Below are 7,462 nucleotides of genomic sequence, written 5' to 3'. Positions count from 1 at the left end.
CTTTGTGCACCTAAGGAGTAACAATGGAAATGACCTTCAAATTTTAACAGCTAATAAAACTGCCCACTTGGAAACTGATTATTTCCACCACAAAAATATATCCTTGGTTCTATTACTTACTCTTTCAAGAGATCTTTATTTTCACATATCTCATCTTCCAGTTTCAAATGGAGTTTCTCATTTTCAAACTGTTTTCATGGGGAACAGATGCAAAAAGACACTGTTATTGAAAAATATATTAGAAATGCACTTGAACTTCTCAAATCCCTCATGAAAAAGTCACTTGGGGCATCAGTAGACAGAAGTCTGTTTTATCTGGTGTTACATGCTGAGTCATCTTTTGCATGAAAGATACAATAATTAATGAACAATAATTTACCAGCAAATGAGACACTTACAGGTATATTCTTCATACCCACCCTCACACAGGACAGGTGCCTGCAACTTCTCAAAATAATCATTTTCTCAAGGCACAAACCAAACTGCAACAGTCTTTAATATTTAATTGTATCAATAATAGTGTCATACTGAATCAGGAAGCACTGAACTTCATCTATTCAATGTACACTATACAATACTGGCCTGCAGTTCTTGAATGGCTTTATTCTGTGCTTCAATAATCTTTCTATTCTCTTGGAGTTTTCTTTCTTTCTGGTTTAGTTCAGTTTCCACAGTCAGTTTCCACTGCTTGATCTTCTCAGCCTCTTTGTAGAGTTTTGAGAACAATTCATTCGTTGTTTCTGGATTCTATTAGAATAGGTTCCACAAGTTAATCTCAAATACTATCTAATTAATAGTATATAATATCTAATTAATACTGTTGTAGATAATGTATTTATCTCTTAGAAACATCACAAGAGTAATATTTTTTCCACAGATGGTGATATAAGCTTATATATGATCAGGAGCCCAAGTTTAAATCTTTGTGCATCCTCTGTGTATGTATCAAAAGGCATTACAGGGCACATAGGAGATACAAATACAATGAAATATCCCAAACCCCCTTCAGACATCACCAAATAGATGGGCTTAAAGACACGGATAACTGCAATCCACCAAAATCAACAAAAATTTTGCCAGAATTATCAGTGAAGCCAAATTTCCTTCTAGCAGGTTCTTCACACATTTCTGTCCTCTCCTTCTGACAGACACTGCTGAGTTAAGTAAAAGCAGCTTCAGAGACTTTGCCCAGGAGTACCTGTGATATTGCCATGGACACACACAGAATCACAGAATCACAGAATCACAGAATAATGAGGCTGGAAGAGACCTCTCAGATCATCGAGCCCAACCTATCCCCTGACACCTCAACTGCAGCACCAAGTGCCATGTCCAGGCTTTTTTTAAACACATCCAGAGATGGTGATTCTATCACCTCCCTGGGAAGAGCATTCCAGTGCTTCATTATTCTTTTAGTGAAAATTTTTTCCCTAATATCCAACCTATCCCTTCCCTGCTGTAGCTGGAGACTGTATCCTCTGATTCTGTCAGTGCTGCCCGGTGGAAGACCCCGACCCCACCTGGCTCCAACCTCCCTGCAGGAAGCTGTAGAGAGCAATAAGGTCACTCCTGAGCCTCCTCTTCTCCCAGCTAAACAGCCCCAGCTCCTTCAAACGTTCCTCACAGGGCTTGTGTTCCAAACCCCTCACCAGCCTTGCTGCCCTCCTCTGGATGTGCTCCAGCATCTCAACGTCCTTCCTAAACTGAGGGCCCAGAACTGGACACAGCACTCAAGGTGCAGCCTCAGCAGTGCCCAGAACAGGGGCAGAATGAGCTCCCTGCTCCCGCTGGCCACACCATTCCTGACCCAGGCCAGGAGCCATTGGCCTTCTTGGCCACCAGGGCACACTGCTGGCTCATGTTCAACCGGCTGTCACCAGCACCCCCAGGGCCCTTTCTGCCTGAGCACTGTCCAGCCACACTGTCCCCAGCTTGGAACGCTGTAGGAGATTTTTGTGGCCAAAATGTGGAACTCAGCACTTGGACTGATTAAACTTCATGCTGCTGGACTCTGCCCATCCATCCAACTCATCTAAGTCTCTCTGCAGAGCCCTCCTTCCTCCCAACAGATCAACACAAGCTCCCAGCTTAGTGTCCTCTGCAAATTTACTGATGAAGGACTTGATGCCCTCACCCATGTTGTCTATAAAAACATTAAACAGAACTGGTCCCAGTACAGAGCCCTGAGGGACGGCACTGGTGCCTGGCTGCCAGCTGGATGCAGCACCATTCACCACCACTCTCTGGCCTGGCCATGCAGCCGGTTCTGAGCCCAGCACAGAGTGCTCCTGTCCCAGCCATGGCTGCAGCTTCTCCAGGAGTGTGCTGTGGGACACAGTGCCAAAGGCCTTGCTGGAGCCCAGAGACACAACACCCACAGCCTTTCCTGCATGCACCAGGCGGTCACCTGCTCACAGAAGGAGCCCAGATTGGTCAGACATGACCCATCCTTGGTAAAGCCCTGCTGGCTGGGTCTAATAGCCTGGTCATCCTGTGAGTGCTGTGTGATAGCACTCAGTGTGAACTGCTCCATTATCTCACCTGCCACTGGGGCCCGGCTGACTGGCCTGGAATTACCAGGACCCTCCTTCCTACTTTTTTTGTACATGGGTGTCACACTGGCCAGTGTCCAATCCTCTGGAACCTCACAGTGAGCCACAACTCCTGATAAATGATGGAGAGAGGCTTGGCAAGCTCATCTGCCAGCTCCCTCATCACCCTGGCATGGATCCCATCTGGAACCAGGGATTTATAAATATCCAAGTGTCCCAGCAGTTCTCTGCTCACACACAGAGCAGGAAGGAAAACCACCACCCTTGTGCCCTTACAGCACCTTGAAAGTGCCCTACAAGCAGTGCTGGGCCAGTGGTTGAGCAGGGAGAGCAACACACGAGTCCCAAGGGCCCTTTGGTTCATTTACAACACCCCCAAACACCACCCTTGTTTTGGCTGCATCACAGTTTTGTTACAGTCCTGATGGTACTTTAATAGCTTAGGATTAAAAAAGTCTAAAAAGTTGTCAGGGATATGAAAAACAGCAGAGAGAGCACAAGAAATGTGTTTTATTTTGTGCTAGCAAACAGTGTTTTGTAGCTGCAAAGTAGAGAAGCTATTGCAAAAAAATGAGCTGTACTGAGTTGTGCTAAAGCAGAGATCTGCTGGTAAAGACACTGTGAAAGGAATCCAGTGCTTGAGGAAACCACTGAATTCATTGTTTTACAGATAAAATAAAGCCAGAAAGGGCAATTGGGATAATCTACTTCAGTTTTCCAAAGAATACTCTGACTTCAACCCTTCTGCCCCTCAACAGAATATTCCGCAGCAGTTTGACAAGGATGCTTAAGTGTTTAAATCTTACTCTAATTAAAGCTCATAGACTTTGCAGACACTTCAAACAAAGAAAAAAACAACAACAATATTGCAATCACCTTAATTTTAAAAGATTAATTTCCAGGTGTGTTCACTAAATCACAAGTATCTCCTCTAAGTGATTCAGCTTTAAACACGAGACAGAAAACATTATTCCCTTTTGACTACTTCCTTTAGGCCTGAAATATTTACTGAATAATGCTTTAGGCACTGTTTGGGAACAAATTCAAAAGACCCCAAGGAATTAGATGTGCAGAGTTGATACTTAGCTGACCTCTTCACCTACTCCAGAGCAAAGTTTCGCTTGCTGTGAAATTGCATCTGAAACATGAAGAGATTTTGATCAATGTATTTCTAAAAAAAGTAACAGTGAAACTGTATTTAACAGTTACAGACATGAAACTGTGAGACTACTCATGAAAATTAAAACTTGACAATATATAAAAATCTAAAGAAGGTGCATGGCAAATATTCCAATTGTACCTGAATCAGTGATTTCACCATGGCTCAACACATCGAATGGCAGCTTAAAGTCATCATCTGAGCATCTGTGAATACCCTGCACAAATTTAAAAATTAGTTCCTTAAGAGTAGATTTGCAAAGAAGAATTATAAAAGCCAGAAAAAATCCCTACAGATGATGTGAAAATAGAATGTGTCATTAATTAAACAGCTGCCTACAATTTTCAAAGCCCAAGGTATTGGTAATGGCTTTGGAACTCACTTCTTACTTCCCAGTGGTTGATCAAACTGTTGGTGTTCTGCAGTTTGATTTATAGACTGTGGCCAAAGGGGAGCTTTCAATGCAGGGAACTCAGCAGCTCCTGCCTGTCTGGGCACTGCTGCATGGCAAAGGACTCAAGGAGAAAAATTACTTTTCTGAAGACTTTTCAGTAATTGATATTTCTTTTTTGCTTTACTTCCAAGGGCACTTCTAAACGATATCTGATTATGCTTCAGTATGAAAATACCCTTTTACAAGTTTTTTAAGTCACAGAAGTTCATCCTGTAAACAGCAAACTCATCTGCTGTCAGAATATCCTGTTTGAATCTCAACATATTTCATAAGGAGCTTTGACATGAAAAAATAACTTGTTGAATTCTCATAACTCAGCGTGGGGACAGAACATTTTCACTGCACACCTGATCTGGTGAGACCAAGACGCCAATGCCAGTGCGAGCATCTGAGTGGGGCCTGTGGGAATCCATAAAATCAGAGGGGTTTCAGAAAGCTGCAAAAGGCAGCCTCAGAGACAGCAGAACTGTGATTAGTGCCAAGCAGTAGCCATGACATAGGTCAGCAGAAAAATTATGCAAAAAGTAGAAAAGTAATGACAAATAGAACAATGGTCTGTGTATTAATGCTTGGCTAGAATAACTCCCTAAGTTACAGAAAAGTTTATCTAGCAAGATATTAGAAAGTTCTAAGCTTAATAATGGAGCTCTGTGCATTGTGTTTCAAGGCTTACAAGCAGGTATTGTATTCAAAAAAGGCAAGCATTGTTTTAACCAATGGAACATGTGCTTATAGTGGTTGGATAGAACTGCTGTAAATATGCTTTTGCTTTGTGTGATTGGTCAAAAAACTTTTAAAGTAAGTTGTCACATGAAGTTCTTTGTCTGCTGCCTGGGATGTGAGCTGCTGGCATCTTCCCATTGTCATAACCACGTAATGAGACTGATGCTGGAAAATAAAACAGCTCAAGGCAGTTCCTCAGCAGTCCCGTCCCGTTGGTGATTTGTACACAGAGCCCGGCCAGCGATAGATCCCTGCTCGCTCTCTGGGCTGAATTACCCACAGCAAACGTGGACTTACAACACAGAGCGGATGCTCCAGAAGATGATTCCCTTCAGTTTTCAGAGAACACAACAACAAAAGTCTTTGAAATTCAAACTGAAGATGTCTGTGCATGTGCCACTCGAGGCATACGCACAGAAATGAGTCCAGTGCAGGAGCCGTCCCGGCCTATGCAGGGGCAGGTGGGTGTGTGTTCCAGCCCGGGGCAAGGGGCAGGTGTGTGTGTGCTCCAGCTCGGGGCTCTGCCGGGGCACTCCCCGGGCCCAGCACTGTCCCCGTGTCCCCGGGAAGGGCCCCTGCGCTTTCCCCCCGTCCCCTCCTCAGCCGCGGCTTCCAGAGCAGCACAGCCCGAGGAGGCGGCCGGGGTCGGGGGCGGGTGTGGTATGGGCCGCCCTCAGCGGCTCCGCGGCCTCGCGCTCACCTGGGATCTGCCCGCAGACACCTGCCCAGCGCTCAGGCGCGGCGGCATGAACAGTTTAAAGCGGTTTTCCTTCTCCATGGCTCCGATAAAAGGGCGGGCGGGGCGGCCCCAGTTCCCAGCGGCCGCTGAGGGCGGGCGCGAAGGGCGGGAAGCGGCAGCGGCCCCTCAGCGCGGGAGAGCTCTGAGGGGAAGGGGGGGTCCCGCCGGTACAGGGAATAACTGGGGGGGACCAGTCCTCCCGTGGGAAAAATGCGTGATTTATGATCGCCTTTTCGCAAATATTAAAATGAATATTATATGTGTTGTGTCAGAAAGTTATGCTGTATTAATTTTCTTAAGTAGTGTGTTAAATCTAGTTTTAGGGTATAACATAATGTTAAAATAAAAACTATGCTATGTAAAATACTTTTTTTAAAGAAAGGACTCGCAACGAGATAGCGGCCACAGGACACCTAAATCTTTCAGAGAAAGAGAATTTATTGCTCTCTTATCAGAAGAAACGAACTTCTTCCTGCCTGCTCAGCTATGAAGACGCCGTCAGGATTCAGAGGAAGAAAACAGAATCCTGTGTTTGAATAGAATTTATGCGTCATGTATGAGGGGTATGAATATGCAACAGGCTATTGTTTTTAAGGGTTAACCCTCTGTTAATGTGTGTCCTTTTTCTGGCTTATGCTGCCCAGAAGAAGTTACCCAGACGTCTGTAATTCTTTGTTTCTATTATCTCATATTTTCCTAATTCAAATTGTCCAAATTATTAATACTCTAATTATAAAAGTATCTTACATAGCATAGTTTCTATTTCAACATTATGGTATAACCTAAAACTAGATGTAACACACTACTTAAGGAAATTAGTACAACATAACTTTCTAACACAACACATATAATATTCATTTTAATATTTGTGAAAAGCCAGTCATACAATATGCATTTCTCACACAGGTAATGCAGGCCCTGGAGGCATCTCCTGAAGCTGGCACAGCACCAGCAGATGGCATCGGTGAGGAGGGGGCTGCTGGGGGGCAGTTTGGAATAACTGTGCTGTCCTAGGGTGACATTAGGATGCTTGTATCCCCAGCTGTCTGTTCTGTTTATGCTGGATATTATGTTCTTTGCCTTCAAGACTCGCTCTGAAGAGTGAAGTTTTGTTTTGGTTTTGTTATCAGCCGCTCCCCCATGGCTGGCAGGACACAGAGACGGGGCAGTACATGGTGCTGCTTTTGCTTTTTGCTTGGCTTTTTGCTTTGCTCTTGCTTTTGTTTCTGCTCATTAGTTAGTTTAGCTAAGCAGTCTGAATTTTTGCCTGGACTGTTTTCCTTTCCCATTTTTTGGAACCACTCAAACCTGCTCCAGACTGGGACCTGGGAAACACCGAGAGTTTGCACCTTGTGGCTGCAGCAGCTGCCCCAGCACCAGAGGGACTGATAACAGAGCGACCACCCCCAGGAGAGACTTTGTGAATTTGTCATCTTTTTCAGAGTGGTGAAAGAGTGTTGTCACCTGGTATTGTTCATTTTGTGTGCTGGGGGTGCTTTGCCTGTTAAATGAACAGGTTCTTTCCACTTCTCTCCAAGGAATCCTTCCCGACCCGTTTGGCAGGAGGGGCTGTGTGGGTTTGCTTTCTGGAGGAGCCCCTTTGGAGGTTTTCTCCCAAATTTGCCCTAAACCAGGACAAAATTTGGTGCCCAATGCATGGGGCTTGAGAGAGAGTGGAAAAAACCCTGTTCTGACTGCATTTTGGTTGCCATTACTCTGTGTTGGTATCAAGCAGTTAATGGCCATGTTTTTTGGATTCATAATGTCTCTTGGGGTGGAGGCTTGCATGCATTTCTGGTCCCTAGGTGCAGAGGATCATTAACGGGACATCACAG

This window comes from Melozone crissalis, unplaced genomic scaffold (assembly GCF_028551555.1).
Source record: "Melozone crissalis strain CALT ecotype California unplaced genomic scaffold, PUWL_Pcris_2 ptg000073l_1, whole genome shotgun sequence".
Taxonomy (NCBI): Eukaryota; Metazoa; Chordata; class Aves; order Passeriformes; family Passerellidae; genus Melozone; species Melozone crissalis.
The sequence above is the reverse complement of the archived record's forward strand: the minus strand, read 5'-3'. Positions refer to the sequence as shown.